The following is a 12,418-nucleotide window of genomic DNA, read 5'->3' as shown; positions in this document are numbered from 1 at the left end:
CGTTAACAGGAACGCTTACCCCAGCTTAAAAGCAGTAGAGGAATATGGAGAAATCCAGCTGATGGTAAGACTGGAAATACTCCTTAAAAATAGTAGAAGCCCAAACCCGTCAGATAAAGCTGTAATAATAATTACAGTCTACCTTTTAGATAGGGACTAGTCAAGTTTGATTGCCCAAACACTGGGAAGGCTAGATTTTAGTGATAGAACATGGAAGAACACCTGAGTCAAAGATACTACTTTGTCTGCAGCTTCTAAAACCGCTGGAAAGATGGTACATTTATCTGTAATGATAAGGACGACATGCAGAGAGAGAACTGAATTAACCTCATGAGGTGGATTCTGACTTTGTGAAATGTAATGTAGCTTGACACCTAAAAATGAAAGTTTGGAAATTAAGGTAGGGCAATAAAGTTATCTTATCCACACATAGGAAAATCTGTAAGTTATCAAGACAAAGATAATGAAAAAAGCACTCCAAACACATTTAAATATAAGTATTTACAGCCAAATGTGTTATACTGGGCATAAGTACAATGCCACATGAGAAAAGATTAGGTTAGCAGAAGGAGATCAGAAATAGCGTGGGAAACGGAAAACAAACTCTTCTGTTGCAAAAAAGCAATATTGGGTTGCACTGACAGGGGAGCTATTGGGCTACAAGGAGGTTCATAAATACAAATGTATTTATGGAAATTAACTTAATAGAGTTCATTTTGGGACCAATCTCTATTAAGTATTTCCAAAAATACATTTGAGTAGATATTTTTTTTATTTTCACATTTTGCCTTCAGTGTTTTCTGCAGTAAAAAATGGGTTTCTGGAATCACCAATAGAAAAACAAGTGGAATTAATAAGGAAAAAAAAGGATACCCCAAATAACAGAAGTAATGCCAGTATAATGAAGTTCAACACTTCAAATTACACATATTTGTAAGTAATCATATCACACCTAACAAGGACTATAGCTAGACATCAAGAAACTGTAAGTCTAAAGCAACCTGAAAAATAAACAAGTCAGAAGTATAATAAGTATGAGAAATCAAAGTAATGAAGCTATCAAAAAACCAAACATAAACATATGTATCGGGCAAATTATTTCTCATACAGACAACCATGCAAATATCCTTGGCTCATTTTATCAGATCAGCAAGATCAGCTTTGAACAGGTCTGCCCACCTGTCCACTCTGCTATTCAGGTATCTATTCAAAATGGATACAAAAACTTGAGTAGCTTGATAAAGTTTGCTCTCTAAAAATGAGCTAGGAATATCAAGGAAGAAAAGAAAAAAATTTATAGACAATAGCCTCCAAAACAGAAGACAAACAAGGAGGGAAAGAGTTTTAGAAAAGGCTGAAAACATTGCATGGAATTAGGAAAAAGGACAGCTTTTTTTTCTCCACTGACTAAATGAGGACAGGGTTTGACAAAGTGTCCTAAACATATCTAAAGCCATAAGGTGCTTCAGGTTTTCCAGCCTGCCGCCCAGCTGTGCTCCAGAAGAGCATGAATCGCCTGTTGATCACACCATACCTGCCAGCCCAGTTTGCTTCTCTAACACCCTAGCACATGTCAACTTAAAATAAACACATTTAAGCCACCGGGTAAAAATCTACATTTCTACTGACTATATGTAGGTGTCTTAATCTTCAATGGGATCCCACCCTAGAGCTGATAAGGGAAAGGATGTTTAGAGCAACATGTTCAGAAAACAATTAATTTAGATTAAATAGCAATGCTGACACAAGGACTAGCATCAGCCAAAGTTTGAATTCGGGATATTGCTGACCGGGGAAGGCTATATGGAGGAGGTTGTACGTGTGACTCCAGCCAGATCAGGAGGGGCCCTAAAGCACTTTCTTTCCAGCCGACTCCAGGTAAGGATACCAAAAGCACAGTAAATTGCGTTTCATGGCTGGATCTGATGATTTAGGAGGACTTCTTTCAGTACGTTAGTCCTGAAAAACACGCACATTTGGTATGACGTTCTACACTTTAGCACAAAAGTTGACAGAACTGAAGAGACTCACACCGTTCTCCTTCCCCTCAGGCCCTACGAGGCCCCTCGCCCCGCAAGGGCACCGCTGACCCAGGCATGCCCTGGCTGAGGGGAACGACCGCCCCCGGCAGCACGGACCGGCTCCGCAAGCCCGGGCTAACGGCCCCCTCAGCCACGCGTCCGTGAGGCTGAAGGCGGGCCTCGGCCCCCGGGGCAGCCCTCACCGGGGCAGCCCTCACCCGGGCAGCCCAGTAAGGAGGCGGCCGGGACCCCGCAGCGATTCCCATCCGGAATGCAGCAGCAGGTCCGTCCCGTCCCGTCCCGTCTCGTCCAGTCCCCTCACCTCACCTCACCTTCTCTCTCCACCACCAAGGGCCACAAACCGGCCGCCCCCACCCCAAGGCCGGCCCCGCCAACCCGCTCTGCCCGGCAGCCTCACCCCGGCACCCCACGCCCCCGCCGACCGCGTACCGGCTGCGGCGGCTGCCCTCCGCACATGCGCAGACCGCCACCCAGCCGCGCCTTCCGCGGGCACTGCGCAGGTGCGGAGCACGCGCGCATGCGCCCTGGGGAGGTGAGGCTAGGCTGCGCCTGGCGCCGCGGGAAAGGGCGGGAAGGCTGTGAGGGGAGGCGGGAGGCCCAGCTGCACTGGGGCTGGCTGGCTGGCTGGCTGGCTGGCGGGCGGGCGGTTGGTTTGGGGATCCCCGGGGTGAGGCGGTGTCTTATTCCATAGGGAGAGCGGTGCATAGGGCATGTCGCCGGACACAGGTGTCTGTGGAGCCGTGTGTTAGAAGCCTCAGAGGCAGCAGTTCCCTCAGGGAGAGGAGGGCGGTGGGTGTGCGTACGGAGCGGTGTTGGTGTTGAGGGTTCAGGCCTAGACCCGGGGCGTAGAGTCAGAAGGAAGTTGTGGCTGCTGCTGTGGTATTCGCTAGTTTAACTCCAGCCATCTCCCTGACAGGCACATGGACGGTGCGTGGAGTCTCTGGTAGCTGGATGTGGACATTTGAGGGTCATCTTCAAGGTGCATCCTGTGAGGGGACAGTGGCACCAGGCACAGGAGGGGTTTGGAGGTATTGTGTCCGTCCTCTCTTCACACCTGGAAAACAAATGTTAGATACAGAGAAGAGGCTAAAAGAAAATCAACATGTAGTTGCGCATATAACTTAACGAATGTTAGTACAGAACACAGCTTAAAGGCATGGCTGTGGAGTCTCTGCTCCAGTCAAACTTTGCAGATGGCACCCTAAAAATGCACAACAGTATGTTCAAATTACAGTTAAATTTACCTTATACATAGACATTGCACATTGTATTAGAGAGATAAATATGACAACTGCATACTGGGTTATGAAAGCTAAGTGATACCCTTTCTCCATAGTCTGAGCTGGGTGAAATGTTAAATAAATAAAGCTTATGTGACTCAAGCATGATTTCTTTTTAGCAGTCAGGTTTTTGTATATATAGGTGCGCATTCACAATCATCATACCTAGGCCTGAACAGAATTTCAGATCTATAGTTATATATTGTAAATTAATGGAGCAAAACCATCCTGAGTGGAATTAGGAAAAGAGAAGCAGAAAAAGATGCAACTGATTCTGATTTGTGGTTATATATACCAATTTCTGTACAGTCACCTCTTTAAAATGGTCTGTTATTTATCATAGTTTTGCCAAAGCATAATAATAGTAATATGAAATTATTTTTAATGTTACTGGGTTTCTATATATGTGGGCAAAAGCTCTAGTATTACTGATTCAGTCCACTTCTTTTCTTCTTAAAAAAAATCTTAATTTGAAATCATAGGTATGTTTTAAAGCGTTGTTTCAATGCCTATGCTTCCAACAGAGTGAAATACTTTTTTCTAGCTCTTGAAACTATGGAATCTGTTGGGGCAGATTCCTCTGCACGCGGATAGGCCATGTTTCAGAAAAAACAAATGTAATAACAGCAAGGAGTCTCAGAAAGTTTACATTTGTGTAGCCTATGTGGGAGCTGATATTAAATACTTTGGAAGCAGTTCTTAGAAATATAATCTGCATCTTCTAAGGATTACTATTGAGCAAATCTGAAATTTGGCTTTGAGTTGAGCAAGAGTCCTAAAATGAGAGGTCTGTCTTTAAACAAGTAGTTTTCACTTTAGTGATTCTGTAGGAGTGTTGATGATTCAGGCTGCAGTCCCTCCTGGGATCACTTCAGCACAATATAAAACCATCTTGCCTCAAAGAGGGGAGTCTCCCAGTTCCACCCCCACTTCCACTCATTTTCTGGTCCTAGGATTTGGGTGGTTATGAAGAGAGCTAGCTCAGGGAACCAGTCCAGCTGAAATTAAACCAAACTAAAAAATAGCTACTTCAATAATTGCAGCCTTGCTTCCAAAAGCCTGCTTATTAACTGAGCAGGACCACCACTCATTTAGCTACTAGTCTGGAATTCAAAAAAATACCCAGTAATAATTCTCTTTATTAATCTGAAGTGGCACCATTATTATGAGGTAAAAACAAGAAAAATACATCTGCGTAGCTTTTACAACTTAGAAGTTATTAAGAATATCTGGATTGATTGGAACGGTGGGACTATAATGTTATGTTTTTGCAGGACTGACCTGAAGTAAGTAATACAGAATCCTGGACTCTTAAACCTGCAGATGAAAAACTGTTACAGAAGACTGTTGAACAGTTCTGTCCAGTTTCTCAGGCTTATCAGTGTCCATATATTCCTACAGTAAGTCTCAACTTCCCTGTAAAACTGCTTAAATTTAATAAATGTGATTTTTGATTTTTCATTCAAGAGGTCAAAACTCTTAAGTAGCAGTTGCTAGAGTCGGGATTCATGCCTAAGTATCCAGCTGGTTACATGTAGCGTAATAATTTTGGTTTGGTTTACAGCTTTCATTGGTGGTGTTACTTGAATATGCGTTCTTGCACAGCTTTAAATGATTTCTTAACTTATACTAAGCTGTCACATGTCTTTTTATCTTATTACGACTATGAGTTGCCTACATATCAAATATGAAAAAGCAAACAGTAATCTGAGGTTTGAAACTTGCATGTAACAGAGCAGAAGAGAGTCCTTTCTCATTGTGTTTATGGTCAGATATTTTATATTAATTTTTCTTTTGTCAAATTGATTTTCAGTACAAGCAGTGATCAATTTTCATTCAAGTTTTCTTATCTATAGCTCCAGTTCAGCAACAATCTTTTAAGTACAGAATATGCACTCATTTCATTCAAATCACTGCAATTCCTCATTCCTTAAACTTAAAAACATGCCTAAGTGAATCATAGGATTAGATTCTGTAATTTATATATGTAATTCTATATATACATATATAGAGAACTGTGTATAGAACACATGCATATTCTATGTAGGTTCTGTATGTATGTAGAACTAGAAAGAGAGAATTTTTTGTATAGAATATGTGCAGTATTTAATTTTTTCTTTCTCTCAGTCATTCCAAGATACATTTTACCAGAGATGTCATTGTGCAGGATGCTATTGAGACTGCATCTGGATTATTACTGAGCACTCTCTTCCTATTCAAAAGTCAATTCAAGCTGACAGAGGTGCAGAAAAGGACTCTGACAAAGAGCAGGAAGATAAGAAATTATTGCTCTGGAAAGATGTTCACTTAAAAGCATCATTGAGGTGGTTTAAGAAATTGCTGCAGCCACGTTTCCTGCCTTGTTGGATGATACAGCTCTCTCGACCGAGCCAGTGGAAAGGATGGTGTCATCATCTACCTCTACACAAGCCATCCGTTTAACTTAAATTCCCAGGTAGACATTATCTAAAGTATAAACTGGGTGATTTTTCTTAGAAGTGGATGAAGAGATCTCAAGTGGTTCATTGTGCACACGGTGGTAGAAGAACTAACCTTAAATAATGAAGGAGAAAAGACAGCTGCAATAACTTCTAAATTGGTTTCAGCTTTATGTACTAATGGCTATCTGACATCCTAAATAAGGGTGAGATTTGAGCCTTGTCGAAGAATAGACACCAAAGAGGTGAAGAGCTGCTTAAGCTAAAGGACAATGTTGTAACAGACCAAATAAGTATTTCAAGTATAAGACTGCAATAAGGAGGAACATGAAATGCAGTAAAATGCACTAATAAAAGCAAACTCCCTAATGTTTATCTAGATGGAAATCTGCTATTCCAATTGGTATTGCTTTGCAACCATGTTATTTAAAAAAATGCATAATTAAATACATACTAAAAGAACATTTGAAGGGCAAAAACATGTTACACCAGACAACGTTGGTCTGTCTGAAGTACACCTACCCCGCTGGCAGGCAATTCTGGGGGAAGTAGCTCTGTGCACCAGCTGTAGAAAGGTGGTCAAGTGCATAATGAAGCGGTTTGAACACATTTTAAATGCCCACCAGGAGCCTAACGGTTATTACTTAATGTCAACTGAAGTTGTACAGAGATAGATAAATCTCTATGCAAGCCCACATTGCACTTGTAACCGCAAGAAGTTATTTGGTGTCTGAAGGGTATCAGCTCACCTTCTCATTCTCCTGATGTTGAAACAAGGAAGATCAGGGGTGGTTAGGCTTTGTAAATAGAAGATTTGGACCAAAGGACTCAGGAGAAATAGCCCCTGGAGACAGTTCTGTGGGCTGTGGATTGCAGGAGTGCAGTGTATTCCCTTCACATCTTTTACTGTCTCCCGCTCAGCCCCTGTGCCAGTGCCAGGGGCGAGCAGAGGTTCTCTTCCATGGGCACTTAGCAGTAGAATCAGAAACTGAGGATCTGATCCATAATTTCTCATTAAGTTTGCTAAAGATAGACAAACATGAATGTTTAACAATCTAATCGTTAGTGATTATAATCACCGACAGTGGATTTTCAAGCAATTAGTAGTAATTAAGCTCTCATTTATAACTCATTAATATGAAAAACAGTAATTCTATGGATGAAATGCTCCCATAGTATCTAATGCAGAGGATTTTGCAGACAGAAATATATGATGAACCATCCAGAGTTTGATAAATTTCAATTGAGATCTCAATTTCAGCTGATTCCTCAGACTGTTGCATAGTATCATAACAGTTTACTTTTAGAATTTAGGCTTCAAGGGGAATAGTCAGTTAAAGGTGAAAGAGGGGAAATAAATATCTTTCCTTAAACTGCCAGTAAACAAAGTCAGTTCGTACTGGGGATAGTTTAATTTTCAGTTACATTTCTATTCATTCTAGGCACTGTTTATTCCAATTTATTTTTCTGGGAAAATGATGTCCTAGCACCAACGTCCTCAGTTAAATCACTGTATTAATTAGTACATGTATTTCTCTAAGAAGGTATGTAGCAGATTGCAGTAACGTACATACGCCTCGTAGAGAACACTTTGCCAAGAACATATCATTTTTGCATACAAAACTGCTGAGGTTTTATAAGTTATCTTATAGTCTTTATAAATCAGGAGGACCAAGGGAGATAGATGTCACTATACATACAAAACCAAATCTTTTATCTATTGTGATATATTCAGATTGTGAAAGTCATACTAAAATGATGCCACTTCTAGCAAAAAGTTCTACCTGGGAATTCTTGGTTTACTTGCCTAGATGTCTGAACATAGACTAAATTAATTGGGCATCTGAATTTGGACTTAATGATTTTCTGTAACTGGCATTTGTGTGTGTGCTGCAGAAGAATGAATTTTGTTTGTGAGACTGCATCTGATGACTTATCAATCCTCTTTCAGAATTCAATAAAAAGCATAGATTTTATGGCATGCAAAATTTAAGTGAATCACCAGCAAGCATCTAGAGATTTCTCTAGTTATGTGTTAGAAAAATCTTCTTAATAATAATTCTTAGAATAATCAAGCTTTTATTTATATATTTCAATATGAAACTATTTTCTGCTGGAATCAAAGTGAAAATGAAATTACTTGTACCTTTGTTTCTTGTCCCTGCAGGAGCCTAGATAGGGTCAGGACTGGGTGGAATTTTCAAATAATGCTATTTGGTTTATCATAGGATAGTGAGAGACTCAGAGGGAAAGTATTGAAAAAAATACAGTCGCTGTTAGCTGAAAAGACCTTTGTTATTCTGTGTCTGCACTAAGCAGTGATGTGGCTGCCTAAATATAGTATCTGTAGTTCAAAAAAGGAAGTATTTGTCTCAGCTAACCTGTGGAGATGGAAGTCGGTCTTCTTGTTTTCATATTTCCCCAATTCTATTTTGTTACAATTTTTCATTGCAAAGTTTCAAAAGACTAAGCGTACTGCTGCATATTAACCAGTCATAAATTAAAGGGATGTTCCATTTCATTACATTATTTTTATAGTACCTTACTTTTCTTACTTTCTAAAATATCATAGTATGCAACTGCCCAGGGAAAATCACTGCAAGAAAATCTGTGCTAGAGCACTTAGCAATGTGCCCATCAGTGAAATGAGAGGTGAAGACACATTGCTCAGCAGTTTGGTGCCACAGACTGGTAATACAATTTCCTCATACAGCTCACCTTATGATCCTGCTTTGTGTTGCATTCATGCGTGAGTGTCTCCATCGCTCCAGACATTCCCGCCAACTTCATTTTTGTACTCACTTGCCAATTTCAAATACATCTAGAGGAGAATTTCTGTGTCTATGGTACTAGCTCTGTAGAAGTTTATTGAAAATAAGCAGGAATGCTCTAGCTGAAGGAAACATTCCACTTTGAGTTTGTACCCCATCATGTACCAGAGAAGCCTCAAGGCAAAACTGTATCTGAACTGAATGCTGTGTTTGGAGGTTGTTCTCCTCTCATGATTCTGTAATACTTTTTGCTCTTCTTTTGCAGAAGTTACAGTGGTAACCAGCATCTCCAAGCCTTTCTGGTCTATATAGCTCACTGATGGGACTTCCAAAGTTTCTGCCATGAAATGCAGCAATGTTTTCCAGGTTTCTGTGAGCACAGTCAAGATGACTCCGTGTGTGTTCTCCTACTAATCTGGAAGTATTGACAAGGTACCACACGTAGAGGAGGATTACCCATTCACAACTGATTAACAGAGCTTCCCCCATTGTTTTAATGTCTGAAGTTGCTAGAAATTTAACGTGTGAAAGCTGGACCACGTGACAGAGATGGAATCTGAGTATCTTGTGAGGATATGCCTGATGTAGCCATAAAAAGGGGATGACGCAACCAGTCACTGTGATGCAACTCAGCTCACATCACCGTTTTCTGGAACAGGAGCAATGCCAGGGTTACGTACAAAGGGTGTTATGTACAAAGACAGGTTGTAAGCTCTTTGGTGGTGTCCTGAGCTCAGCCAAAGCATTGGCCTAAGGCTGGGGAATGTGCATTTTAACAGTGAAAACGTATTTTTCGGTTGTAGGCCAGTGTTTTCATTCTCCCTGTCATTCAACCCAATGTAGCACTGTCTTAGATGTTAATCAAAGGCAATTATTATGCTACTTATATTCACACTATGAGCATATGAGTATATACACGTATGTGAGTATAAATGCACGTGTGTGTGTTAGGAGTATGTTACAAAAGATTAGTTCTGCCCATTAGTGCTTTTAATAATGCAGAGTATTAAGGTGGGATACTGGCACTTCTAAAAAACATGTTTGATAAAAATGTTTTCTTTCAAAAAGGAATTGACATTCTCTCACTCCTGAGATGTTACATGGAAAAAGATGTGGCCATTCAGTGCGCTGACAGCAGAGTAGCGCGCCTTGATTAACTAGACATTAACCAAAACTAAACATGCAGAACCACGTTGGGAGAGTAGCTAATGACTTATGTTACTCTCTATACGTTTCTGATGTGCAAAAATCCGTAATCTGAGTTTCTCATGAGTCATCTGAACCAAAACCATGGCATCTGGTTGTTACTCAATGCAGCTACACGTGGCTGTGCTGGGGCGAGGTGGGGGCTGCACAGGCACATTGACTGAATCAGGTGGCTTAAGTGGGGTGGCACCATGGGCAGTTTACAGAGTCACTTTGTTAGAGACCCCTTAACACCTTCATTAATTCCATCATTAATTCTACTTCAACCACATTCCTCAATTGTAGGCTTATATAGGAGCTTTCTAGATCTCAGTGTAAATTACAATAAACCTGAAGTTGTTTTCACTAATATTAAACTCCCCATAGTGCCAAGAAGTAACTCACACTGCATTTATCTTTGCCTGTACCCTGAGGAACACTAAACAGAGTCTGCTGACAGCCTTGTCTTACAGCTTTACCCTGGTTACCAAGTCTTCTGTGCTGGGACATCATGTCCTAGAAAGTTTAAAGTGTGGTTTGTTTTTGTTTTTTTCCTCCCATGACATCATCTGTGATGCAGGATTCACATTCCCAGGGAGCATAATCTGTTGGGAGAGTTTTCCTTTCCTTGAATTGGGCATAGAACTGCTGAAACATTCTTTGTGAGCCAGTTCTTTTTCATCTGGGCTTGGTATTATTTTAAAAGCAGTTGAGTCGGTTGCTGTTCCGTAGTCACAGCAATATCATGCTCAACTTCATTCCTGTGGGGTTTATTTGCTAGCTTCCAGTAAATTATGAGAGACGGATCCCAATGCATTTTTGTCAATGTAGAATTGAAAATGAATTTAATCTTTAAATAGAAAATCAACTAAGTATCAAGGCTGCAGGAGGAAGCAGCAACTGAGTCATCACATTTGTGGACTAAGCTTTAATATAACAATTTTAATCTACAAAAGTAAAAAAGCAGCTAAATTTCACCCTGCGCAGATAGACTGCTTACTGAGAGTAATAAGAAATCATATCTACTTCTCAGCTTGAAGGTTTCCTTCAGTTTATTTTCCATGGCCCTGCAGCTGTTTCAGTCTTACGCCAACCTCTCAGCAAAATAAATTTGGCATTTAAATAAGTGCAGAGGAGAAAAATTTTGTGCTAACAATTTTTAATAATCATAATTAATTATTGATTAGTGCTAATGACAGTAAGCAAAAAATTGATTTGCTGTTTGTACTGAGCTGAAATAATTTACTAACACTAGCAGGGATAATGCAATAATATCCCGTTTCTAGTTCACTGTATCAATAAAAAGGTGTCTGTTTGGTAAGTGATAAGCAAAGGAAGGCAAGGTAGTTTTAGGTAGTAGATCTTTCATTGCATTTATCACTAGTATGTTGTGGTTTCTTACAACTACAATAAATAATACATGATTTGGGGAGAAAAGCTGTATAAACCTTGGTAGATAACATGTTTTTTTCCTTACAGTACCCTTTGGGTAGCACTAAATGACCATGTAGGGCTGACCTCTTTCTTCTTCATGTCTTTCAGCTACTTTGTCAATATTTATAACAACTTTAGTTTTTCTCAAAGCATTCTAGCACTTAACCTACACAACCTATACTCAGCTTTTATCTGAAGAAAAGTCGGTGCTGCCTTTGAGAATTTCTGTGCTTAGAAATGTTTTTTCTTATTTTTTACTTACTAGTATGGTCTCGTAGTCAGGTGTACCCTGTGCTTGTGAAATACAAACAGGCTTTTTTGATTGTTATTGGTTTAATAGTTAAAACTGAGTATTTAAAAATCAGTTTGAAACTACATGCAGTATTTCACTGATATCATACACTGAGCCTCATATTCCACCTTCAGGCTTCTGTTTGGTATTCCCCATCTGCAGGTCCAGCAGTTGTTTGATCCTTAATTTACAGCTTTGTGCAAGAAGTTCCCAATCAACAGGCTAGTTTTGGTGATCCTCCCTCACCATCCCCCAGGATCTTCATATAACATTATTCCTTTACAAGGTATGATCACATACTTCATTATTATGACCTATATATTCTGTTCATATTTGTATGTATGAGGTTGCAGTCCAAAAGACTGGAGACAGACAGACTGGAGACAGATCAGGTTGATCACCAGAATAAGCCATAATCATAACATAGCAGAAGCCTAATTATTGCCATTTTTTTTCTTTTCCTTAGCATATATCGTAACAAAAGGCAGTGGTAAGGAAGGAATTGGAAAGAAATAGCTCTGCAGCTACTTAAGAAGATATATAAAAACGTTTTTAAGTGTAGGTGGTGTTGACTGGAAGGACAATGTTGGTTGACACCATGATCTGATCAGAGATGCAGGCAACATTTCCTGTTACATAATGAGGAGATATGTGTGTGTGGTGATGGGCTATATATGCAAAAGTCCTGTGCTGAATGGAGACATCATTTCAGAATAAAGACATCCACGAGGATGCTCGGATTACAAGTGACCAGCAGGATGGAGATATTACCCACATAAAGTCAAGAAAGAGAGGGAGAGTTCAGGCAGGTTAAGAACTCTGGTTTAGACCTTTTCAGTTCAGCATGACTTTCAGTCTCCAAGGACTGATGTGAGAGAGAAAGGCTGTGATTTTTACTTTCGTACAAGAGGACTGACTTGAAGAGAGAGAGAACTAGTATTGCTGGGCTAAAATAGAGGTAGGAGCCAAATTTGTG

Source organism: Numenius arquata, chromosome 2 (assembly GCF_964106895.1).
Source record: "Numenius arquata chromosome 2, bNumArq3.hap1.1, whole genome shotgun sequence".
Lineage (NCBI taxonomy): Eukaryota > Metazoa > Chordata > Aves > Charadriiformes > Scolopacidae > Numenius > Numenius arquata.
The sequence above is the reverse complement of the archived record's forward strand: the minus strand, read 5'-3'. Positions refer to the sequence as shown.